Source organism: Staurois parvus, unplaced genomic scaffold (genome assembly GCF_062004578.1).
Source record: "Staurois parvus isolate SC_StPar_1 unplaced genomic scaffold, SC_StPar_1.0 ptg000445l, whole genome shotgun sequence".
Classification (NCBI taxonomy): Eukaryota; Metazoa; Chordata; class Amphibia; order Anura; family Ranidae; genus Staurois; species Staurois parvus.
In genome coordinates, this window is record NW_028318241.1 from 581,365 (window position 1) to 609,136 (window position 27,772).

The following is a 27,772-nucleotide window of genomic DNA, read 5'->3' on the forward strand; positions in this document are numbered from 1 at the left end:
CCAATTTTTACTGATCACTGTATCAGTGTCGCTGGCAACTTCCGATAGTGTTAGCACCCCTCCCAGATAGCGCCAGATTGCCCGCTAGTACACCAGTAATCCTATTTAACCCCTTAATCTCTCTCCCCCCCCCCATTAACCCCTTCACTGCCCTGTCACCAGTGTCACTGATCAGTGAAGCGATTTTTACTGATCACTGTATCAGTGTCGCTGGCGACTTCCGATAGTGTTAGCGCCCCTCCCAGATAGCGCCAGATTGCCCGCTAATACACCAATAATCCCGTCTAACCCCTTGATCGCCCCCCCCCCCCCGAGTTGACCCCTTCACTGCCCTGTCACCAGTGTCATTGATCAGTGAACAGATTTTTACTGATCACTGTATCAGTGTCGCTGGCGACTTCCGATAGTGTTAGCGCCCCTCCCAGATAGCGCCAGTTTGCCCGCTAGTGCACCAGAAATCCCATTTAACCCCTTGATCGCCCTCCTCTCCCCCCCCCTCCCCAGTTAACCCCTTCACTGCCCTGTCACCAGTGTCATTGATTACAGTGAACAGATTTTTACTGATCACTGTATCAGTGTCGCTGGCGACTTCCGATAGTGTTAGCGCCCCTCCCAGATAGCGCCAGTTTGCCCGCTAGTGCACCAGAAATCCCATTTAACCCCTTGATCGCCCTCCTCTCCCCCCCCCCCCAGTTAACCCCTTCACTGCCCTGTCACCAGTGTCATTGATTACAGTGAACAGATTTTTACTGATCACTGTATTAGTGTCACTGGTGACTTCCGATAGTGTTAGCGCCCCTCCTAGATAGCGCCAGTTTGCCTGCTAATGCACGGGATTTTTTTTACCAAAAACATGTAGCAGAATACATTTTGGCTTAAATTTATGACTAACTTTGAGTTTATGATATATTTTTTATAGCTGAAAGTAGAAAATATTGTTTTTTTTTCAAAATTTTCGTGGTTTTTTTGTTTATAGCGCAAAAAATAAAAAGCGCACAGGTGATCAAATACCACCAAAAGAAAGCTCTATTTGTGTGAAAAAAAGGACGTACATTTCATTTGGGTACAGCATTGCATGACCGCGCAATTATCATTTGAATTAGTGCAGCGCTGTATAGCAAAAAAAGGCATAAATTACAGTATCTATACCATAGTTTGTAGACGCTATAACTTTCACACAAAGCAATCAATATACACTTATTGGGATTTTTTTTACCAAAAACATGTAGCAGAATACATTTTGGCTTAAGTTTATGACTAACTTTGAGTTTATGATATATTTTTTATAGCTGAAAGTAGAAAATATTGTTTTTTTTTTCAAAATTTTCGTGGTTTTTTTGTTTATAGCGCAAAAAATAAAAAGCGCACAGGTGATCAAATACCACCAAAAGAAAGCTCTATTTGTGTGAAAAAAAGGACATAAATTTCGTTTGGGTACAGCATTGCATGACCGCGCAATTATCATTTGAATTAGTGCAGCGCCAAACAGCAAAAAAAGGCCTGGTCATTAAGGGGGGTAAATCCTCTGGAGCTCAAGTGGTTAAAAGATTATGAAGATTTTTAGGAAAAAATAGAGATGTCTATAACAAAGCAAGAGAAAATGAATCTAAAAACAACGAGTACGTTGAATGCAGTTAAATCAGAAGCAATATGCAGATCATACATAGGTACAACTAGCTACTATAAAGAAATCTATTATAATGAAGAGTAGGAATAGGAAAAGCTTTAATTCAGAAAAAGAAAACATATAGGTGCATGGATTACCCTGGACAAAACAATGTAAACCAAACAGATCATGTGTTCATAAGCATGAACAAAATGTAGGTAGAACACTTCATCTATTTATGGTTAATTATGTCTAAAGACAAAACTTGTTTGTCATTTTGGATATAGTACGGAATGGTTAAAACCTGCTCATATTTTTTGCCATCTGTGTACCATCAGGGAGACTTCCGTTTACTTTCTGTCCTGTAAACATACATTTCTTCAAAATGAGGAAAAATGCCATCTTAGACTGTGGGCCCTGCAAAAATTTGAAGTTATCCCCTCATCTCCTGTTCAGGTGATAGCATTTTGGATTCTCTTTTGATTTCATTTTTAGTGACAGTGGTAACTAGAACAAATAAAAATTGGTCTTCAAATACCTCATTGTTCTATCCAAAAATAAAAAAAAAGTTTTAGATACACTTTAGGATGAGATATAAACAAAAGATGGAAATTTAAAAAAAAGAGAATGGATACAACATAAGAAGGGGTATATGGGTAAGTGAAATAATTTTTTAGGTGGAAGAGAATAAAAAAAATTGAGAAAGCAGTCAGAGCTAGCAGACCAACTGGTATATACAGAACTAAGAATTTCAGATAGCAACAAAGAAGAGAAACAAAAAAGACTGAAAATGTTGAATAGAAGCTAAAATGGAAGAAGAAACTGGAACACAACAACACTGCTGGAGGTATATGAGCAAGATGTAAGTTATAATGGGGTAAGAAAAAAGGAAAATATTTAAGCCAACAGTGGACTTAAATTAAAACTATAGTTTGATCTGCTTATAGTTTTCATTTCCCGGTTCCTCCCTCACCCCCATCAACAAATTACTGAAAATTGTAAGTAAAATCAGTAGACTGTTGCATGGTAAGAACTATATAAATATATTGTATCAAAAGGCATTTCTTCGAGTAGATAGGCTTTATTTCCATACAGACCATTCTAGGTAACACCCATATCGCATGCTGAGCCTCCATGATTAAAAGAACTGAAATCCAATTAATGAAAGTAGTGGGCCAAGGACAGTCTTAGGGTGGATTGTTGACATTTAGTGATATCAGAGAATGGATGCTAGGTTGAATAATTTATTTTTTCTGTGGACGCCAAAACAGCCCTGACTCGTCGAGGCATGAATGCCACTAGTCCTCTGAAGGTATACTGTGGTATCTGGCACCAAGCCATCAGTAGCACATCCTATAAGTCTTATAAGTTACAAGGTTGGGCTTCCATGGTTTGGACTTGTTTTTCCAACACATCCCACAGATGCTAGATAGGACTGAGATCTGGAGAATTTGGAGGCAAAGCAACACCTCAGACTTGCTGTTGTGTTTCTAAAGCTTTTCTTGAACCATTTTTGCAGTGTGGCAGGGCGCATTATTATTATTATTATTATTATTATACAGTATTTATAAAGCGCCAGTAGTTCGCTCAGCGCTGTACATTACAAAGGGGGACAGAACATGTGACAGAACAATAACAATACAATGCAAAACATGAGGGGATCTAGGGCCCTGCTCTTTCGAGCTTACAATCTAGGAGGGAGGGGATGGTGGTACAGGAGGAGAGAGCTGTGGGGGATGGAGTGGTAGAAAGAGTGGAGGAGGTCGGCAAGTTAGCAGGGGGTGGGCTTCCCTGAAGAGGTGGGTTTTCAGGGTGCGCCTAAAGGAGAGGAGAGTAGGCGATAATCTGATGGGTTGGGGCAGGGAGTTCCAGAGGATGGGTGACCCTGGAGAAGTCCTGGAGGCGGGCATGGGAGGAGGAGACCAGGGAACTAGAGAGAAGGAGGTCTTTTGAGGAGCGGAGTGTGTGTGCTGGGTTGTACTTGGATATTAGGTCGGTGATGTAGTTCGGAGCAGTATGGTGGACAGCTTTGTACGTCAGTGTTAGGATTTTGAATTTGATCCATTGCGCAGTAGAGGGATTGGCAGGGGGATGGTGGAAACGGAGCGGTTGGAAGGTTGAATGAGTCTGGCAGCCGTATTCAGGATCGACTGAAGCAGGGATAGCCAGCGGCGAGGCAGGCCAGTAAACAGGGAGTTGCAGTATTCGAGTCGTGATATGATGAGGGAGTGGATGAGCTGTTTAGTGATTTCTGGGGTTAGGAATGTGCGTATTTTGGCGATGTTGCGGAGGTGGAGTCTGCATGAGTTTGTTAAAGATTGGACTTGGGGCTGGAAGGATAGGTTGGAGTCCAGAATTACACCAAGTACTCTGGCCTGCGGGGCGAGTTTGATGGTGGCGTTGTTGGACATGATGGAGAGGTCAATGGGGGGTGGGGTCCGGGCTGGGGGGAAGACAAGAAACTCGGTTTTGGAGAGGTTCAGTTTAAGGAAGTGGAGCGACATCCAGTCTGATATGTCGCTCAGTAGGTGTGTGATTCGGGCGGAGACTGAGGGGGTGAGGTGGGGGGTTGAGAGATAGATTTGTGTGTCGTCGGCATATAGGTGGTAGTTGAAGCCGTGAGAGTGTATGAGTTGGCCAGGAGGTGTAGATGGAGAAGAGAAGGGGCTCGAGGATGGAGCCTTGAGGGACCCCAACAGAGAGGGGAGTGAGGGGGAGGTGGTAGCATTATAGGTAACACTGAAAGAGCATTGTGACAGGTAGGATGAGAGCCTGGAGAGAACAGAATCTCTGAGGCCGAGGGAGTGTAGTTTTTTGAGGAGGAGGGGGTGGTCGACTGTGTCGAAGGCCGCGGAGAGGTCAAGGAGTAGGAGTACTGAATAGTGGCCATTAGCTTTGGCGGTTAGCAGGTCGTTGGAGAGTTTGAGTAAGGCAGTTTCGGTGGGCTGTAGGGGATCGAGGAGGTTGTTGTTGTTGAGGTGAGAGCTTAGGCGGGTGTAGACTAGGCGCTCGAGGAGTTTGGATGTGAATGGGAGCAGGGAGATGGGTCTGAGGTTGTTCGGGTCATTGGGGTCCAGGGAGGGCTTTTTAAGTATGGGGGTGATGTGTGCATGCTTCAGAGGGGAGGGGAAAGTGCCGGAGGTGAGGGAGAGATTAAAGATGTGGGTGAGGGAGCATAGGAAGAAGGGGGAAGGAGGTTGTAGGAGTTATGAGGGGATAGGGTCGAGGGGGCAGGTGGTGAGGCGGGCATCAGAGAGGAACTTGGAGACTTCCTCAATGGTAGTAAGGTCAAAGGTGCTGAGTGTTGAGGGGGCTTCAGTATGAGGATGTAGGGTGGGGTGGAAGTGGAGGTCAGAGCAGTGGTGGGGCCGTGGGAGAGGGGTGATGAGGGGGTAGCTGAGTGAGGGGGAACAGGGTTGGAGGGAGTTTGAGCAGTGACGAAGTCCCTGCGGGTTATGTCGAGGGAGAGGGGGGATGAGGGGGTAGCTGTGTGAGAGGGGACGGGTTGAGAGGGAGTGTGAGTTGCGGCGATGTCCTTGCGAATTGTGTCAATCTTATTTTTGAAGTGTTGGCAATCTCAAGGGCGGTGAGTGAGGTGCTGGGTGGAGGTGGGGGTGGAGAGAGTAGAGAGTTGAAGGTGGAGAAGAGTAGGTGAGGATTGGAGGAGAGGGCCTTGATGAGGGTCAGGAAGTAGGCTTGTTTGGCTGCATGGAGGGAGGAGGTGTAGGTGTGGAAGGCAGATTTGTAGCGGGTGAAGGCTTGTTGGGATTTGGTTTTGCGCCATAGTTGCTCCAGGGCACGACTGTGTCGTTTGAGGGTTTGGTGTGATCAGTCTGAAAGAGTCCACTGCCATCAGGAAATACCGTTTCCATTAAGAGGTGTAGGTCAGCAACAATGTTTAAGTAGGATACATGTCAAGGAACATCCACATGAATGGCAAGACACAAGGTTTCCCAGCAAAACATTGCCCAAAGCATCACACTGCCTCCACCAGCTTGCCTTCTTCCCATACTGCATCCTGGTGCCATCTGTTCTCCGGGTAAGTGACCCACATGCACCCAGAAATCTACATGCTGTAAATGAAAACATGATTCATAACACCAGGCCACCTTCTTCCATTGCTTTGTGGTCCAATTTTGGAGCTCACGTGCCCATTTTAGGCCTTTTTGACTGTGGACACGGGTCAGCATGGGAACCCTAACTGGTCTGTTGATGGTCAGCCCCATACACAACAAACTGCGATGCCCATTTTTTGCTTCAACTTCAGGGACAACATGTTTACCTGCTACCTATGATATCCCACTGAATTTCATATGCCATTATAATGCGATAATCAATGTTATTCACTTAACCTGCCAGTTTTAAGACAGTTATGGACGATCAGTATATATTTCTAGACGTTCAGTAGGTTCGCAGAGAAGATTCATTCAACCAGCCTCTTTAAAAAGGACATATATGCAACAGTCTTTCATAAAGCTGTTTTTTCTGCAGTGTAATCAAATAGTAGCATTGTCACCCTATAGACAAGATATTCTTATATGAGCATGTATTCTTAACTGGACTTTAAATAAGTGATCAACAAATTAAAGGCCAACCCCAATGAACACTTTTAAAACAGTTACAACACTGGATTTTTGTACAAAGTTTAAAACATTTGGATAAAAGATGACTGTTGTAAGCACCACTGGCAGTGTTATACGGTTTATCTGAATCTCTGTAACTGTCACTTATGCTGGACACCTTGGTCTGCATGTAAACATGAAAAAATATAAATAAATGATGCAAAATAACAATTAAATTCATACAGCGTATACAAGCATTACAAGAGTTGACCCAACAGTGTGTCCTTCAGCTTTAATCCTATGAATATGGCTTCCTAGAGGGAAGGTTCCTAAGTTGTAGGCCCCAAAATATTTATTATCTGGACAACTGAACCCCTTGGAACGTCTCCCAAGTTCTCCCCCAGTACAATATACAGTATCTCACAGAAGTGTGTTCAACCCACACATTTTTGTAAATATTTTATTCTATCTTTTCATGTGACACTTTGCTAGAATATAAAGTAGTGAGTGTACAGCTTGTATAACAGTGTAAATTTGCTGTCCCCTCAAAATAACTCAACACACAGCCATTAATGTCTAAACTGCTGGCAACAAAAGTGAGTACAACCCTAAGTGTAAATGTCCAAATCGGACCCAAAGGGGTTTATTTACTAAAGCTGGAGAGTCCAAAATCAGACTCCCTTCTGCATAGAAACCAATCAGCTTCTAACCTCAGCTTGTTCAATGAAGCTTTGGCAATGAAACCTGGAAGCTGATTGGTTTCTATGCAGAAGGGAGTCTGATTGTGGACTCTCCAGTTTTAGTAAATAAACCCCAAAGTGTCAATATTTTGTGTGGCCACCATTATTTTCCAGCACTGTCTTAACCCTCTTGGGCATGGAGTTCACCAGAGCTTCACAGGTTCTCACTGGAGTCCTCTTCCACTTCACCATGATGACATCACAGAGCTGGTGGCTGTTGGAGACCTTGCACTCCTCCACCTTCCATTTGAGGATGCCCCACAGATGCTCAATAGGGTTTAGGTCTGGAGACATGCTTGGCCATTCCACCACCTTTACCCTCAGCTTCTTTAGCAAGCCAGTGGTCGTCTTGGAGGTGTGTTTGGGGTCGTTATGTTGGAATACTGCCCCATGGTCCAGTCTCCGAAGGGAGGGGATCATGCTCTGCTTCAGTATATCACAGAAAATGTTAGTATTCATGGTTCCTTCAATGAACTGTAGCTCCTCAGTGCTGCAGCACTCATGCAGCCCCAAACCATGACACTCCCACCACCATGCTTGACTGTAGGCAAGACACACTTGTCTTTGTACTCCTCACCTGGTTGCCAACCCACACGCTTGAAACCATCTGAACCAAATAAGTTTATCTTGGTCTCATCAGACCACAAGACATGGATCCAGTAATCCATGTCCTTAGTCTGCTTGTCTTCAATAAACTGTTTGCGGGCTTTCTTGTGCATCATCTTTAGAAGAGTCTTCCTTCTGGGACAACAGCCATGCAGACCAATTTGATGCAGTGTGCAGCGTATGGTCTGAGCACTGACAGGCCCCACCCCTTCAACCTCTGCAGCAATGCTAGCAGCACTCATACGTCTATTTCCCAAAGACAACCTCTGGATATGATGCTGAGCACGTGCACTCAACTTCTTTGGTCGACCATGGCGAGTAGAGATGAGCGAATCGAACCTGGCGAAGTGGAATTCATTTCGAATATTAGGAAAAATTCGATTCGCTCCGAATCCAAATATTAGCAAACTTCGGATGCGCGAATCGAATTTTCCCCGATCGGCCGATTTTCATCCCTTCTACAGCCGGCAAAAAGTGTCCCTGCAGAGAGCTCCGCTATTTCTGACAGTTCTCTGACAGTTCCTTCACATTTACAGCAGTTGAAACATTGTATCTATTTGTTTACATTTAGGATACAGATGTTTTTATTCGGAAACAAATAGATACAATGTTTCAACCGCTGTAAATGTGAAGGAACTGTCAGAGAACTGTCAGAAATAGCGGAGCTCTCTGCAGATACACTTTTTGCTGCACTGGAATTCTTCTTCATCCTCATCCTACTTCTTCTTCTTCATCCTCATCCTACTTCTTCTTCTTCTTCATCCTCATCCTTCTTCTTCTTCTTCTTCTTCTTCATCCTCATCCTACTTCTTCTTCCTCTTCTTCTTCATCCTCATCCTACTTCTTCTTCTTCTTCTTCTTCTTCATCCTACTTCCTCTTCTTCTTCATCCTCATCCTTCTTCTTCTTCTTCATCCTCATCCTACTTCTTCTTCTTCTTCTTCATCATCCTCATCCTACTTCTTCTTCTTCTTCATCCTCATCCTACTTCTTCTTCTTCATCCTCATCCTACTTCTTCTTCTTCATCCTCACCCTACTTCTTCTTCTTCTTCATCCTCATCCTACTTCTTCTTCTTCTTCTTCCTCATCTTACTTCTTCTTCTTCTTCTTCATCCTCATCCTACTTCTTCTTCTTCTTTTTCTTCTTCATCCTCATCCTACTTCTTCTTCTTCTTCATCCTCATCCTACTTCTTCTTCTTCATCCTCATCCTACTTCTTCTTCTTCTTCTTCATCCTCATCCTACTTCTTCTTCTTCTTCTTCATCCTCATCCTACTTCTTCTTCTTCTTCTTCATCCTCATCCTACTTCTTCTTCTTCTTCTTTTTCTTCTTCTTCATCCTCATCCTACTTCTTCTTCTTCTTCATCCTCATCCTACATCTTCTTCTTCTTCTTCTTCTTCTTCTTCTTCTTCATCCTCATCCTACTTCTTCTTCTTCTTCATCCTCATCCTACTTCTTCTTCTTCTTCTTCATCCTCATCCTACTTCTTCTTCTTCTTCTTCATCCTCATCCTACTTCTTCTTCTTCTTCTTCATCCTCATCCTTCTTCTTCTTCTTCTTCTTCATCCTCATCCTACTTCTTCTTCTTCTTCTTCTTCATCCTCATCCTTCTTCTTCTTCTTCTTCTTCTTCTTCTTCTTCATCATCCTCATCCTACTTCTTCTTCTTCTTCATCCTCATCCTACTTCTTCTTCTTCTTCTTCATCCTCATCCTACTTCTTCTTCTTCTTCATCCTCATCCTACTTCTTCTTCTTCTTCTTCTTCTTCTTCTTCATCCTCATCCTACTTCTTCTTCTTCTTCTTCCTCATCCTACTTCTTCTTCTTCTTCTTCCTCATCCTACTTCTTCTTCTTCTTCTTCTTCTTCATCCTCATCCTACTTCTTCTTCTTCTTCATCCTCATCCTACTTCTTCTTCTTCTTCTTCTTCTTCATCCTCATCCTACTTCTTCTTCTTCTTCTTCTTCTTCTTCATCCTCATCCTACTTCTTCTTCTTCATCTTCATCCTCATCCTACTTCTTCTTCTTCTTCATCCTCATCCTACTTCTTCTTCATCCTCATCCTCATCTTCTTCTTCTTCTTCTTCTTCTTGCCATGGGCCCCTGTACCGCCTCCTCATGCTGCTGCCAGGTCCAGAGTGTGTCATGGGTCCCTGTACGGCCTCCCATTGCTGCTGTCTCCATCGCCACACTCTGCCATGTGCCACTTTCAGGTCTCCTCACACTGCTGGTGGGTTCCATTTTGTCATAGGGTGCTGTATGGCCTCCCATTGCTGCTGCCTCCACCGCCACACTGTGGCTCCACACTCTGGTTTTGGCCCCGTGACTGCCCAAATGAGTGAAGTGTGCGGTGATTCTAAGATCGACGGCACTCATCTGCATGTCATACTGACTGACAGTATTATTTCTCTTCCCCAGCAGACTCCAAGGGCATTTAAATTAAAGGTACAGTGTTCTGCACTAATATAAAGGCTCTCTGAAGCCTAGAAACCCTTTTTATAAGTTAAATTCGCAGCGAATAAATTCGCATCGAATCAAATTTATTCCACAAATTTGGCGAATCAGCCGAATCGAATTTTTGAATAATTCGCTCATCTCTAATGGCGAGGCCTGTTCTGAGTGGAACCGGTCCTGTTAAACTGCTGTATGGTCTTGACCACCGTGCTACAGCTCAGTTTCAGGGTCTTAGCAATCTTCTTATAGCCCAGGCCATCTTTATGTAGAGCAACAATTCTTTTTTTTTAGATCCTCAGAGAGTTCTTTGCCATGAGGTGCCATGCTGAACTTCCAGAGACCAGTATGAAAGAGTGAGATTGATAACCCCAAATTTAACACACCTGCTCTCCAATCACACCTGAGACCTTGTAACACTAATGAGTCACATGACACCGGGGAGGGAAAATTGCTAATTGGGCCCAATTTGGACATTTTCACTTAGGGGTGTACTCACTTTTGTTGCCAGCGGTTTCGACATTAATGGCTGTGTGTTGAGTTATTTTGAGGGGACAGCAAATTTACATGTTATACAAGCTGTACACTCACTACTTTACATTGTAGCAAAGTGTCATTTCTTCAGTGTTGTCACATGAAAAGATAGAATAAAATATTTACAAAAATGTGAGGGTTGTACTCACTTCTGTGAGATACTGTATATTATATTGTGTTAAATCCTGGTAATTAATCATTTTTGATATCTAACTAATACATCATACTTTTTACTTTGAGGGTTCATTCTCATGTCCACTTTGGGTAATACAACTACAACATTTAGCATAGATCTCAGGTTCCACAGATGTTTGAGATCAGCCGTGGCTGCTCAGCCTGTACAAATTAATTACAGGCTGACAAACACCATGGTTGTTCACATGCAAAATGGACATATGAGCAGTTACAAATGATTAGGGACAGATGTCTAACCCTGTATGCAAGCAATCTGTGTCCAGGGCCACTGTTATGATCCGCCAGGTGGTGCCTCAGGCTGCCAACTGACAGACCTACCCAGAGCGTGGGGTCTAAGCCCGGGCTGTGCTTTCACCAGGGCCCCTGATGGTGGGGATGGACTTGAAACAGTCCCGGACCAGGTCACAACCTCTGAGCAGGCCCACCAGTGGCTGAGGAGACCTCCGGGGACGTATGCAGGTACCGGAGAGCCAGATGTGAAGCGGATGGCGGCCCCAGCAGGGTAGTAACGGATCGTGGTCCCGTGGGGGTAAGCGAGGTACAGAATCGGCGGGCAAAGAGTAGTCGGGTCACACGCAGGGTCAGCAGGGTAAGTCAGTCCGTAGAATGGTCAGGGCAATCCGGGTCAATCACAGGAGCAGGCAGAGTAGTCAGGGCAATCCGGGTCAATCACAGGAGCAGGCAGCGTAGTCAGGGCAATCCGGGTCAATCACAGGGGCAGGCAGCGTAGTCAGGGTCAAACAGGGTCACTAGACGGGTGCAGGAACTCGGAATCTCAGATAGACCTTGCGGCAATTACTGACAGTGCAGGGCATCTTTAAATAGTGCGCCCTGCACTGTCATTGGCAGCCTTGGACGCGCCCGCGGCTTCCACTGCGCATGCGCGGCGTCCTGTCATCCCAGCGTGCATGTGCCGGCCGACGGGACGCCGCGATCCCTGACAGCCACTTCTCTGTCCCTAATTGTATGTAAAACCTTTGATGTGAAATCACTTGTGAAGAGCTGCAAAACTTTTCAGCCTGTCCTTGATTTTTACAGGCTGATCAGCTACAGCTGATTGCAAACATCTGTGGAACTCACCCAAGATTTAGGTTAATTCGTGTCAGTGTACTACCCAAACCAGACATTTCAACAAGGCCTTATGGTGAAAAACGTTTGTCATCATGCCATACATGTGAATTACAAAAACAAGCAGACATTTGTGAGTTGTATGAGTAGGCACCCCTCTGTACTTTGTTGAACCATTTAAATGTGCAAGTATTTTAGAGTAAATCTATATATAAAGTAGAAAACTTCAGTAAGTACAGAATTTGTGCCTGCCAACCTATTTCACATTTTATGAGCCAGAAGTAGTTTTGGACATGTGCTTCTACTGCCAATGACTTCTCTGTGCTGCCAGGGATGTACCAGTTGCATATCCGCTGTCTACTTACACTAGAACACTGAGAATGTGAAGCTTTCTCTTGGTGTCCTTCTCTGACTGTGTATGCTTTGATAAATGACAAAATATTATTACTCTGATTGCTTTTAAATTACACAGTTATCACAGCAACATTTTGTCTAGTCCAGTTGATTATTAATTCCTCTCCTGGAAAAGTGAAATGACGGACAGAAGAACACCGGCTGACAGCTAAGCCTGGCATTGTCTACTTCACTGTTCATACAATGATAGCATCACATTTCACATCATGCATTTTTATGTCAAAGGCATTCATTTATCTCTGTGTATATTATTGCAAGAATAATTAGTTTATTACAAGAAAAATGAGAGGAGAGATCTAGACATATGAGACTAAACACTGTAAGCCAGTGATATATCTCTCAGGAGAGGCACATTATGCTTGCACGGTGGCTTTGATTGCTCATATGTTCTTATGATGTGTGTAACGTGTATCCGTGTGTAGGTGTTACCGTAACTCTCCTATTTTGACAATTTATAGTTTTCTAACCTGGAAGTTTTACCATCTGACTTACACAACATACTTATCACTTTGAAGGCTCAAAAACTATTTTTAATTGTAACAAAAATGTGTAACAGAAAAAAATGCAGAAATACAGTATGTTGGTCACATAAGTATTTACTTCCCTGAATCAGTAGGACCACTTACAAGTAAAAGTGTTTTGCAGTAAGTCTCTACAAGCTTTGTGCATCTGGATCAGGCAGGTTTTACCTATTCATTTTGGCAGCATTTTTCTAGTTCTGTTGGGTTAGATCGAGACTGCACAGCAATTTTCCACTCTTGCCACAGATTGTCAGTTGGACTGGGGTTTGACGTGGCCATCCTAACAAATTTACTTTTTTTGTTTGTTTTAAATCATTGTAGTACAGCTGTGTGTTTAGTACTATAGCCTTTTGAAAATGTGGACCTCTGCCAGTTTTCTACTTTCTAGCAGACTGACAATTCTTTTCTACAGAACTGCACTGTATTTGTCTCCATCAGTCTGGATAGACTATCTGCTTAAAAAAGTGTTGTAGTGCTATCCACTGAGAAACTGCAGGTTACAATGGGTTCTTCTGTCCTCCAGAGGGTGATAAACCTTGGCTGCTTGACACTCACTGAAACACTTTAAGGTTTTCTTGCAATGTTCTAATACAGACAGAAATATACAAATAGATACAAATGGTATAAAGAGAGAAGTGAGAGAGAGGTTAAGCAAATCAAAGTGAACACAAATGCAATGTTTGGCTAAACTGTAGTCCTAGATGGATGTGAGACTAATTGAATACAGTACAACTATGAACAAAATATGTAGGCATGGACTTTGTGTGGACATATAGAAGAGAAACTGAGTACCCTAAAAACAACTTTATTATATACAATTAAAAATCTATTGCACATTGGTCCAGATACTCTATGACATGGCAATGGAAGCTGAATACAGCACTGACCTGGAGAAATTCCGCACTAACTGGACCTGCTGGAGGTCTTATAGCGACTCCACAGATTTCTGAGCTTAGTCTCTCAGTAGACATAATCATTTTATTTATTCTTCTTTTTTTTTTTTTGATTGTTCATTTTTGAGTGTTTCTGGGTACTAGTTCCCCTTTAAGGGGCTTTCTTCTCTTAATGTTGAGCTAGTTCTCCTCCTCCCAGGTACTTTTCCTCCCACTCAGTTAGTGCCTATGACGGGCTGACTCTATAACTTCTCTTAGGTGATCATTTTCAAATCTTATCAGCTTGGCTGCACGTCAACTCTCTGATTGGTATTGTTTTGTCATACTTTTTCTTTTTTCTTCTCCCCCCCCCTTTCTTTTCTCTTTCCCTAAAGTGATTCATTTATGATTGTTGTCATAGACATAGGTATAGGCTTCTTTACACTGCAGTCTACTCACAGGTGTAACTATGCTTCCTATTGTTTATTGCCCGAATGTCTTTGCCTGGCATTGATTACATTGTAATGTTTTCCATGGTTTTGTATTAAGAAATGTTTTTCTTTTATTACTATGCATTTATCTTGAATAAACATTTATTTTACTAAACTCTCTTACACAACATTAACCACTTGCCCCCCAGAAGATTTACCCCCCTTCCTGATCAGGCCACTTTTTACATTACTTTAACTGACAATTGCGCGGTCAGGCAACACTGCACCCAAATTAAATTTGCAGCCTTTTTTCCCACCAATAAAGCTTTCTTTCGGTGGTATTTGATTGCCTGTGTGGTTTTAATTTTTTGTGTTATAAAAAAAGACTGACAATTTAAACATGTCCAGTAAAAAAATTTAAAAAATCAAATTTCATCATAAATGTAGGCCAAAATGTATTCTGCGACACGTCTTTGCTAAAAAAAATCCCAATATGTGTAAATTAATTGGTTTACGTGAAGGTTATAGTGTATACAGGTGAAACTTGAAAAATTTGAATATTGAGCAAAAGTTCATTTATTTCAGTAATGCAACTTAAAAGGTGAAACTAATATATGAGATAGACTCATTACATGCAAAGCAAGATAGTTCAAGCCGTGATTTGTCATAACTGTGATGATTATGGTTTACAGCTCATGAAAACCCCAAATCCACAATCTCAGAAAATTAGAATATTACATGCAATCAGTAAAACAAGGATTGAACAATATCGGACCTCTGAAAAGTATAAGCATGCATATGTACTCAGTACTTGGTTTGGGCCCCTTTTGCAGCAATTACTGCCTCAATCTAGGAGGGAGGGGTGAATGGTACAGTAGGTAGTCACTGTGGGGGATAGAGTGGTTGGAAGAGTAGAGGATTCCAGAATTGGCAGAGGGTGGGATAGGCTTCCCTGAAGAGAAAGGTTTTCAGTGATCACCGAAAGGTAACTAGAGTAGGTGATAGTCTGATAGATTGGGGTAGGGAGCTCCAGAGGATGGGAGAAGCTCTGAAGAAGTCTTGGAGACAAGCATGGGAGGAGGAGATAAGGGAGCTAGAGAGTAAGAGGTCTTGCGAGGGGCGGAGTGTGCGGTTTGGGTGATATTTAGAGATAAGATTGGTTATTTAAATTGGGGCAGTGTTGTGGATGGCTTTATATGTCATTGTTAGAGTTTTGAATTTTATCCGTTGGGCAACTGGGAGCCAGTGGAGGGATTGGCAGAGAGGGGTGGCGGATACAGAACGGTTAGTGAGGTGGATGAGTCTGGCAGCAGCGTTCATGATAGACTGGAGGGGGGATAGCTTACGATAAGGTAGACCAATGAGGAGGGAGTTACAGTAGTCGAGGCATGATATGACAAGGGAGTGAATAAGTTGCTTAGTGGTTTCTGGGGTTAAGAACGGTCGTATCTTGGAGATGTTGCGGAGGTGAAGTCTACATGATTTTGTCAGCAATTTGATCTGGGGCTGGAAGGACAGATTGGAGTCTAGGATTACACCTAGTACCTTGGCTTGAGGGGATGGACTGAGGATGGTGTTAGCGATATTTATGGTGAAGTCAGTGGGGGTGGCGCGGGCAGGGGAGAACACTAGGAGCTCAGTTTTGGAAAGGTTGAGTTTGAGGAAGTGGAGTGACATCCAAGCCGATATGTTGCTTAGTAGGCTAGCGATGCTGGTGGAAACTGAAGGGGTGAGGTGAGGGGTAGACAGATAGATTTGCGTGTCATCAGCATAGAGATGGTAATTGAAGCTGTGGGAGTTTATCAAGTGACCAAGGGAGGAGGTGTAGATGGAGAAGAGAAGGGGTCCAAGGACAGAACCTTGGGGGACCCCTACAGAGAGAGGGAGTGAGGAGTAGGTGGCAGCGTTATAGGTAACACTGAAGGAGCGCTGCGATAGATAGGAGGAGAACCAGGAGAGAGCGGAGTCGCTGAGGCCAAAAGAGTGTAGTTTTTTGAGGAGGAGGGGATGGTCAACCATCTCAAAAGCCACGGAGAGGTCGAGTAGTAGTAGTATTAAATAGTGGCCGTTGGTTTTTGCAGTTAGTAGGTCATTAGAGAGCTTTAGTAGGGCAGTTTCAGTGGAGTGTAGGGGGTGAAAGCCAGACTGTAAGGGGTCAAGAAGGTTGTTGTCAGTGAGGTGGGAGCTCAGACAATTGTAGATTAAGCGTTCTAGGAGTTTAGAGGTAAATGGCAGCAGGGAGATGGGTCTAAGGTTGTTCAGGTTGGTGAGGTCTAGGGAGGGTTTCTTAAGTATGGGAGTGATGTGCGTGTGCTTTAGAGGGGAGGGGAATGCACCTGTAGAGAGGGAGAGATTGAGGATGTGAGTGAGGGAGCATAGGATGGAAGAGGAGGGTGACCAAAGGAGTTGTGAGGGGACGGTGTCCAGGGGGCAGGTGGTGAGGCGGGCTTCTGAGAAGACCTTAAGGACCTCTTCGGTGGTAGCGAGGTCAAAGGAGGACAGTGTTGAGGTGGGTATGGTTTGAGGAATGCTAAGTAGGGGTTCACAACATGCAAAGATTCTGATTGCAATCCACATGTGGACTTGAAGCATTTTTGGAATCCTTCTTCAGGAGCACGGGACAGAATCAGTACACTGGAACCCACTCCTAATCTTTAATAGAGTAATATCAGTCAGTGGGGTAGACTGGAATTCCTAACATGTGCATGTTGCCAATAAAGGTGCAAATGAGTAGACCAAGGTGAAGCCACTGCCTCTCAGGAGGGAAATTCAGATACATTCAGTAAAAAGCCAATGGTCTTGTATACATGATGTTAAAATAGAAGGACCAACCTCCCACTTGGGAATTATCCTGACCCAATGTAAGTAAGTCACCATAAAGACAACATGGCAGGCAAGGTAGTCAAGGCACATATATTCCAAAGAGGATCTCTTGATAAGTATCTTAGAAACAAATTCAGTTCACATCAATCTAGCCAGGCAACATGCTGTCTCTGTCTCTAACGATGGCACAGTGCTAGGGGTTACTATGGTAAACACCAACACTCACAGTTTGCTGTTCCGGTGCTGCCCCTAGGGTAAAGCAAAAGGGGAAATAATAGACAAGTTTCTAGCTCTACTCTCTCCCTTGGAGTATGATGAGGCAGCCATACAATTCTGGGCAAGCTGGGACTCTTAGGCTCTCTCCTCCACTGGGAGCCAGTGAAGTAGTAACCAAGAACGACAGGACTCAATCAAACCCATGCCTGCAATTCCAGAGGGTATATCCATTTTAGATTCGGTAGCCAGTAACAGGTGAAGCAGCCATCAGTCTCACAAACCTCTGTTCTCTTCTCTGTCTCTCTATGTGTCGCCCCTTGAGAACTCTCTCCTACCCTTCCCTTTTCTTTGGCCACTCCTTGCAGCCAATCGCAGTTCACCCCCAACCATTTGGGCTCACCCAAGATGGCTGTTAGCAGGGTTAAAAACAATCCATAGTTCATGGTCTCCCTCAAGATGGCCTCCACCACTTGATCTTCAGCAATATGGCCACCACAGTCCTGTAGTATAGGAAACGTTTCAATATAGAGGAATTTTTTGCAACATCTAGCTGTCATTGTCCTAGCTACACAGGTCACAAAGGACCATTGTCACATACTACCTGATATGATATAGGAAATGAATCATGTTAACAAATCAGCTGCCAGTAAAGTTTTTTATTGAGCTCCCAAAGCTGCAATTAGTACTGCAGTCAGTTGGCTCACATATCTTCTTTTAGAGCTCCTGCTTATCAAGAATACTTTACCATCACAGAAGATGACTTCTATACTGCATTATAATAGCAACTGCTAGTAATTTGCTGATTTTGATGTGTGGTATCTAGATGGACTCTGAACTGCATGAACGCCAACAAAGTTTTGTTATAATTAGACATCCCTTTGGTGTCTGCCAAAGGAATGTCTAGCTATAACAAAACTTTGTTGGCAAGCAAAAACCAATGTTATTTACTTATCAAAATACTGAGGGACCACCTCCAGCCAAGTATGATACTGTGGGGTAGCCACAGACCAGCCACTATTTCTTTTAGTACAAATCATACTATTTAAATAAAATATATAAGTTAAAAAAACTACAGATTTTCTTTAGGTTAACCTGATCAATGACAGGCATCAATGACATCCTTCAGCATACCAGCCCGGCTGGCAAGCCGCAAATGCTAGTGTTGCATAAATGCCTGAAGGCAGGCTTTGCCAATAAAACCTAAAAAATATATATATATACATTGATCAAGTTTACCAAGAACGAATAATCAAATAAAATATAAATAAATACAAAGCACATTAATGTATATACAACTGAATTATTTATTAATTACATTTTTTTCTCAATCTAAATATGTTCAGAGCTCTCTGGTATATTACAAAGTATGTTTATTTAGCAGGGTGTTAGTTACTGTGTTTCCAACTTACTCATCTATGCTGTTGTGCTTTAGTTATGTGCGAACAAGGTTGGTTGTTGCTGGAATTATAAGCAGATGACAAGTGTCAGACCTCAGGTTCAATCACCAATTGCTTAAAGTATTACCAAGGGCCTAGCTTTGTACTGATGGGACAATGAACTGGAAAGAGACAATCAAGTTCAGATTGATCCAATTCTTTGTAAACGGAAAGGATACTGTTTGCAGGAATAGAAAAATGCGCTAGCCACTTGTTGACAAATTTGCCTTTTAAAGAATGTGTACTATTAACCTGTTCAATGCTAAATAAACTGTATTTTTCCCATCTGTGTTCTTTATTCTCATGGAAGTGGAGAATAATGCCCACAAAAGATTCTATAACTGGACATTATGCTAAGAATTTGTTCCTTAGTCACATGTTGTCCTATTAAGTACCTGAATAGAACGCCCTCACAGGGGCAGGAAATGGGGAGAGAATAAATTCCTGCTGTTTTGTGTTATGGCTGCAAGTTACATCTACTTATAGATATGAGATGATAGTTGCCCAGTTTTAATTGGACCTGCTCATGAGCTATAGATGCCTGTACACAAAGCTGGTTTTGGAAAAAAGTCAATCCCTGGGCAAAAATTAAAGTGGGGCACCATACGCTGACATTTTGTACTGTGGGTCAGGATGTCTCAACAAAAGGGGAACCTAAAGCAAATATAAAGAGGGAGAGGTCTTTAGTATGTTCAGTCAAATATGGGACAGGCAAGATGTGACTGGCTGCTGTACCCAAAAAGAGGGCAGATGACAAGTCAGCAGTATTGCCTGTGTTCTCCCTGCAGCTGATCTTCCCCCATTACTGACTTACCATGCTTTACTCTGCACTGTTTTTGGGTAAACCATCTTAGTAGAGGCAGGGATTTTTCTTTAGCAAGAAGAACAATGAGCAGCACCATAATGACAGCCCCAAATCTCACTCCAAATTCCCTGAGACCAGCAGTCAGAGACAGCAGAGCCTTAGATGATCTCAAAGCAAACGTACATATTCACCAGCACACCAAGGATCTCCAACATGGTCCAAAAAAGGTATTTATTCCAAAAAGATCGCATCTCAAAAGAAAGTGCAATGTATCGGAGCCGCGCAGGACCCCTTCGCCAGGCATGTGATGATCTCACACTGTAGATATACTACTCTCTACAAGGACAGAGAACACAAGTTCCTAAACACATTACAAGCAGACTGTTGTTTTTCAGGAGGCATTTCAGACTAAATGCACATCTTCATGGTACTGCTTAGGCACGGTTGGCATTTCTCCATGTATGCTATAACATAGCAAGGAGTTGTGATTAAATATACATGTACATGCCAACAGAATACCAACAGTACCAAAGCAGCAATACAACACATCCTGTAATTAGTACAAATATATCAACCAGAGACAGTTCTCTATTGAATAAAAAGGAAGTAGGGTGGTTTAAAAAGAAGTGGGCAGCACAGTGGCTAAATGGTTAGCATTTCCGCCTGGCAATACTGGGATCGCTGGTTCGAATCCAAACCATGGCACCACCTGCCTGGAGTTTGCATGTTCTCCCTGTGCCTGTGTGGGTTTCCCCCGGGTACTCCAGTTTCCTCCTACACTCCAAAGACATGCTGGTAGGTTAATTGGCTCCTGTCTAAATTGGCCCTAGTATGTGTATGTATGAATGTAAGTTAGGGACCTTAGACTGTATGCCCCTTGAGGGTAAGGGACTGATGCAAATGTACAATATATATGTAAAGCGCTGTGTAAATTGATGGTGCTATATAAGTACCTGAAATAAATAAATAGTGTACTTCAGCAATCAACAGCATATGCTATGTCCCCTCATATTCAAAAGCATAGTAACTCCTTAGTATGCAAAAGTACTTGCTGTAGCAGATAATAGGGTCCTTCAGGTTAGTGAGAGTCAATACAGAGAGTTGTGGCCTGCAAATCATCAACTGCCACATCACACTGAGCATTGGGTGTGGCTTAACGGGTATAATTAAATAGAACCTAAGCCTGCTTTCTTTATATACTGCACACAGACAATACATGTAGTACTTGAATCCACAAAATAATCCCTAAAGAAATAATTCCAGATATATATATTTTGCATACACCATTTAAAATATACCAATGTAACCATGGGGTTAATTTACTAAAACTGCAGAGTACAAAATCTGGTACAGATGTGCATGGTAGACAATCAGCTTCTAACTTCAGCTTGTTCAATTAAGTGTCGACAAAAAAAAAAACTGAAAGCTGATAGGTTTCTATGCAGAGCTGCAACAGATTTTGTACTCTCCCATTTTAGTAAATCAACCCCTGTATGAATGCTATACCTACCTGGCCAACACCCCTGGAAGCTGGAAAGCACTGACGTAGACAACGCTACTCCAGTGATCTCCACTTGCTTTCAGGTCCTGTGCTGACCAGCCAGCCTGATGCACACAGGAGGTCAACTTTTCAACATGGGCACCATTCAGAGAATGCTTTGCTTTTTTCTGAATAAATGCAAAGCATTCTCTAATTGGATGAGATAGGAAGGCAGGGTGATGATGCCACACCCTCCACCAGTAGTGAACCTGGTCCTGCTGTGAGCACTATTCCACAGAACAGACAAACAAGGAAAATCAGTTGCCAGTCTCATCACTCTAGTTGGTCTCTGAGCAGGCCCAGACTGGGAAAAAAAATAGACCTGGGCATTTTGTACTGAACAGCCCCAAGCCTGGGGACCCTTTCCTCGGAGCCCAATGGCAAAACATCAGGGCCGATGCGACCCTGCTAGTTCCGCCACCAGTGTCAGTAGGTTTTTATGTTTATTTGATTTTTTTTTAATTTTACAATTTTATATTTTATTATTTTTTTTTATTTTTTGTAGGAGAGAAAGAAAAAGAAAGAATGAGAAATAGAGAAAGAAAGAAAGAAAGAAAGAAAGAAAGAAAGAAAGAAGAGGGGAGAGAAGACACAAGGCTGGCGGGGAGTGTGGGGCAGACACAGGAGGAGAGGGCGGGAGGAAGAACCAGATTTCCAGAACCAGATTTCTCTCTCCTCTCCCATCTGCAGTGGGCGGGGAACTGTCAGCACTGGGGACAGAAAATGCTGACAGATGCTCTGCAGGGAGGGGGAAACCCAGCAGCAGCACTGCAGGAGATGAGGGGAGGGGGGCAGCCGCGGGGAGAGCGTACCAGAGCCCGCAGCATGCAGGAGATGGATAGGAGGGGCAGCCGGGTGGCACATGGAGAAAAGGAGAAATGCACAGCCCAGTTCCTATATGTGCGGCCCGGCCGCCCCTCCTATCCAGGCAGCCCCGGTCCTCCGGGCAAATGCCCGGTGTGCCCTATGGCCAGTCTGGGCCTGTCTCTGAGTCTATGGCAGTCCCACCAGCAAAAAGTCCCCCGTTTGAGCTCGAGACCCAAAGCAATTCCAGGCGGTCATCTTCTTAAAAGCTAGGAACAGCTGCTGACTCCCACTGGAACAAATATACAGTCTGACCCAGATCACAGCCACAATCTCTCACAGGATCAGCTGCAGGCTCTCACTGGATCCAACACAAGGGTGCATATCAGCAGGCTTTTGTTCAGTTTAAGCACATTTTGTATTCTCACTTCAAGCAGGTCAAATATAAGTCAGAAGATGGTCAACTGCACCTGTTAATGAAGTCTGAATGCTTCTAGAAGCATCTCAAACTGATGCCATTGACATAAGCCCTAACCCATCAACACTGGCCCTTAAACACTTTCACCTGCTTTAAATGTAATGATGACAGCAGTGTACAATGTAAAATAGCCTGATCTCACAGTCTCTTGCTGATTTCAGGCACACAGAGGATTATTGGAACCTAACATGAAGGTAAAATATCATCGCTATTAGTAGTTACAATGCATTTACTAATGTATGTATAAATACATCAGCTGACTACAGAGACTATAGAGTCTTTATATGAGTATTTGACCATCGTTCTTCTTTTGTTTTGAGAAGTTTTGTTGTCAGATAATAATTACAATTTTTTTTCATTCTGGTCCACTGCATTGTACCGTGATGATGTATCAGTACCAGTAACAGCCCGACAGAAGCTCTGACACCTTTAAATATATGTGTGATGAGATTGTACAACAGAGTTCTAAGTCCTAGATGGGCATATTTTAATATTTCTTTTTTTAATAACATGTTTAATTCATGAAACTCATTATAAGAAAAAATATATTCTGCTAAAGCCGGGAGAGATGTAATGATGTCTCAACAAACCATCAGTGATGATAATATAAGAAACAGCGTGAAAGTAAGCAATGGGAAATGAAAATATTTGCCTGGAGAATGCAACCTGTGCCATGTGCCGCACGGAACACCAGTGTTACAACATGTTTGTGTTATCCATGCCTAGAAAACATCTCATTCCTGAGCTTCTGTGCCTTGCAGGATCTTTAATTCACACTGAATTTCTAACAATGTCACAGTTACATGAAGGGTAGAATATGCACAGCTCTTATATATTTTCTTCCTATTTTTTTATGTGGATAATATTACTTTTTTCATAATTGATGTAACAGATAATTGTATAGTTACTCCCAGATTTGTATTTATAGAAAGACTGGGCTCTAGGGTAGCAAGCTTTTATGGGCAAGGGGCAGCAGACCGATCCTTGTATTATTAACTCACGATATTTCATCTGCAAGTGTTCAGAGATTAAAAAAAAAAAAAAGGAACATCACATCATATCCCATATAGAACATACTTATATTAAAAGAGGTTCATAAATATCTTGTTGCAGTAGGGACAGGGTAATAAAAGTGGCTAAAGGGGCACATAAATGAAAACCTGCCCTAGTTATTATATAACATTGTCCTGCGTGGGCAAGATTAAAGAGCTCACAGAACGTCAGAAAATTTTCTTTACAGATGCATTATCTTAGCTCTGCAGTTTGACTATCTAAGAAAAAGAAGCCAATGAAGCCTTACCATTGACTGATTGACTGATCCTGCTTTAGTTAGCAACAGTTGGGCTGGGTGCACCAACCAACTCACTGGGGTTGATTTACTAAAGGCAAATAAACTGGGCACTTTGCAAGTGCAATTGCTCCAGAGTTTAGTAAATGTGGTAAAACTCTGCTGACTTCCATCATTCAATCATGTGCATGCAAAAATGAAGCTTTTTTTAATTTCCCTTGCTTGTGACTGGGTATCCATTTTCAAGTAAAGCTTTGCCTCATTTACTAAACTCTGGAGCAAATTGTCTTTTTTTGCCTTTAGTAAATCAACTCCTCTGAATTGCATAGCTCCCAACTGTCACTGATTTGGAAGGACTGTCCCTGTTTTGGAACAAAGTCCCTCTGTCCACCTTGTATCTCATTTAGGCCTGATGTTCGCACTATCAGGGCTTTGCCATGTTAAACCTTTAATTCTAAACTGTTGTATTTGTAAATTTTAAAAGCAAGTATAATAGAATATTAGTGGTTTAAAAAGTACCGTATATACTCGAGTATAAGCCGAGTTTTTCAGCACATTTGTTGTGCTGAAAAACGGCCCCCTCGGCTTATACTCGAGTCAACGTCTCCAGGTGTGGGCGGGATGACATGCCGTCCCTGTCATCTGGACACACCCCCGGGATCAATCCTCACCGGTGATTGGCCGCCGGAACTGTAGCTTAGGAGAGGCACACAGGCGCCCAATCACCGGCGAGGAGGTGGAGCTTGGAGAGGAGGAGCCGAGCGGCACCGCGAAGATCGAGCGAGTGAAGAGGAGGAGAGCGGCCGGAGAAAGAAGACATCTGACCGGTAAGTGCGTACCATGGGAGAGGGAGGGAGCGAGCGAGCCCAGGCTGGAGCAGGGGTCAGCAAGGTAAGTATCATTGGTGTCAGTGGGAGGAATAGTGCCCAATCACCAGTGCACACAGGTGCCCAATCACCGGCGAGGAGGTAGAGCTTGGAGAGGAGGAGCCGAGCGGCACCGCGAAGATCGAGCGAGTGAAGAGGAGGAGAGCGGCCGGAGAAAGAAGACATCTGACCGGTAAGTGTGTACCATGGGAGAGGGAGGGAGCGAGCGAGCCCAGGCTGGAGCAGGACTCAGCAAGGTAAGTATCATTGGTGTCAGTGGGAGGAATAGTGCCCAATCATTGGTGTCACTAATACCAACGATGGGGCACTATTCCTCCCCCCACTGACACCAACGATGGGGCACTATTCCTCCCCCCACTGACACCAACGATGGAGCACTATTCCTCCCCCCACTGACACCAATGATGGGGCACTATTCCTCCCCCCACTGACACCAACGATGGGGCACTATTCCTCCCCCCACTGACACCACCGGCTTATACTCGAGTCAATAGTTTTTCCCAGTTTTTTGTGGTAAAATTAGGTACCTCGGCTTATATTCGGGTCGGCTTATACTCGAGTATATACGGTACTTTTTAAGATGGTTCTAATTAATTATGTTTATGTATTAATTCTCCATGTAAGGAAGATGTAGCAGGGGTGTGTCCTTGGCCTACATACTCTTTGCTAATAGGTGTCCCAGAAAGTTGGGAGGCATAGCATTGTGCCAGAATAATTTATAGGTACAGAATGACCAGTCAGGGGGTAATGATGATGAAGCATACTCATCACCTCTCCATCAGGGTGCACATTAAGGCTGCTTTCACATTGAGGAGTTTTTCAAGCGCTTTTGTGATTAAAAAAGCGCCTGAAAAGCTCACGAAAACTGCTTCCCTATGTATGTGAATGTATATCTATGAATGTTTTCACACTGAGGTGTTACGCTTGTGGTGCGGTGTAAAAACTCCTGCTTGCAGCATCTTTGGGATATGTTTGGGGAGTCAAAAAAACGCTCCAAAAACGCCTCTTCCCATTGAAATCAATTGAAGACGCCAAAAAAAAACCACCTGAAAAATGCCTATGAGAAGTGGTTTTGGTGCAGTTTTAAGACACGTGTCAATTAAAAAATGCGGCAAAAACATGGTAAAGTAAAGTGAAAGTAGCCTAAGGTTCATGCACCCACCCTTTGTTGTCTTTGCACTCACAGCAATGAATAGCACCCTCCCTATTCCTTCTAGGAGACAAGACCTCACTTCCCTGCCCTCGTACCAGTACTCAGAATCTCCTCGTATCTGGTATCTGTATCTGTTCTTATGGGCCACTTGGTGGCCGAGGTGACCATACTTAAACATGCCTTGTGCATTTTTCCTGTCTTCCAAAAACTGATTGATTCACTACTCATAACACATCAGTCTTTGGTGAAATAAAGGGTTACTTACATAGAATAGCTAACCCCAAAATGTACCTAAACTTGCAGTTTTCAAATGCTTTTAGATGCTTTCAGGCACGTCCATCATTTTTGGTATTCATTCATTTCATTGGACAGAATATTAACTTATGAATGAATGAATGCACAAGTGCTAAACAAACCTAGAACTTAAGCACATTTAGATGTGTTTATGCGCATTTAATGAAGCCCGGAGGTTTTTTGCAGCAAAACGCTCCCCACCTTGAGGTCGCTGGACCTGGGGTTTTTGTTCTACTTTTAAGGCTACGTTCACACTAGCCTTGTTTTCAAGCGACAGAAAGGCGTTTGGGAAGCGTTTTTACCGCTTCCCAAATGCCTCGGACAATTCTGCCCATTGCAGCACATGGTGCTGTTCTAACAGGAGCGGTAGGGTTTCGGGACGGCAAAACGGACGCCTCTGGTCGAGCAGGAGGCGTTGAAGCCTCCTATTCTAGTCTATGGTGCCGCTCGGCCGGCCGGCTTTTGCGGAGCGGTAACACCATACAAACTTCATTATAAGCATTTGTGGGGCGTTTTTAACGCTCGGCAAATGCCTAGCAACCGCCGCTGAACCACGCATGCGACGTTTGCGGAGTGTTTGCCGAGCGTTAAAGAACGCTCCGCAAACGCCGGACCAACACTTGCCAAATGCTATAGGGGCATTTGGCAAGAGTTGGTAAAACAGTCAAGTGTGAAAGAGCCCTAAATGCCTCTGCCTATAAACACCTATGTGTGCATGGACAAACAGTATAGGCTAACATAGAAGGGCATATAGAGGCAGGAAAAAAAAACAAATACCCTTAAAATAACAGTTTTTGACACCTAGTGTTCATGAGGCCTAAATAATTCAGCTACTGATTAGGCTCTTCACCTATGGCACCTGGCACCCAATTTAGAAAGTGAGCTTTGACAGCAATGCATCTACAGCTGGTCTTTCCTTGCTTTTATGTTGGTGGCTGCTAGGAATGCTGTAATTAAACCTATATGCTGAAGAGAAAGGTAATGTGCTGCTGGACTAAATATACCAAATGATTTGTGACAGGAAAAATCCCATATAGCAGGAAAAAATGAGCAGCTGGGTCCCCTATGTCTCCTATGACTCTTGCAGCTGCCTCAACTTAGGCCTAATAAAGTAAGGTTGAAAGAAAGGAAATCCAAGCTACTGGGGCGATGAAATACTGGGAAAACTTTAATTTGCCAGTTGTAAATCTGTAAGCTCCAGAATTCTGGAAAGCTCCTTCAGGTGCAATATGTTGATTTGTTTGCTAGCTGTATACCATAGCCCTCATTTGTATTTATTGGACCGTTCTTCCTGATGTCCTAGTGGCAATAAAGAGAACCTGTTTTGTCAATGGTGGTTGTTTTAAGTCTGTGAACAAGACTGATCCATACTTGCACTGTAGAGAAGAAGGAGGGACCAAAGTGCTGAGTGTGCAACTCTGTGGAGCAAGGTTCGTTGCACTCAGTTGACTCATGTGGGGACAGGCTGATATTTGTCTACCTGAGATCGCTACCTGTCTATGACCAGCCTATCTTAAAGGTGAATTCCAAGTATACATATTTTTGCATTGTTACATTCCTCCAGCTTGGAGCATATTAAAATAGAACCAAAGGCATGTAATGTAAGGGGGGGGGGGGGGGGGTGATGTTCTTCTGGACTACGCACTGGCCTAGACACTGTGGGCAGGGTCACTTGCTCTGCCCATGAAGTACTTTTGCTGTACTGCACTTATCAATGCCCAGGACAAGGCGGGACTGGTTTCAGGGAAATTCAACCTTAGGGCTGGCCTTCAACTTAGAGATAGTTGTACACTGAGTGAATAAACTGGACTCCAGTTAACTCTCTGGTCCTGTGTCAATGCATACCTTGACTGTACCTCACTCCCTGTGACAGAATGGGATCCCACCGTGCACCTAGGAAGGACCATGCATGCACTTTGATGCCATTCTGCTCCTGTTGCTATGGGAAACAGACCACTAGGGGAGGGAATCCCAGAGGCAACCCCCTCGCTACCAGAGTATGCCTTCCATGGCACAGGTCCACGCTTCACGATAAGCTGTTTATAAT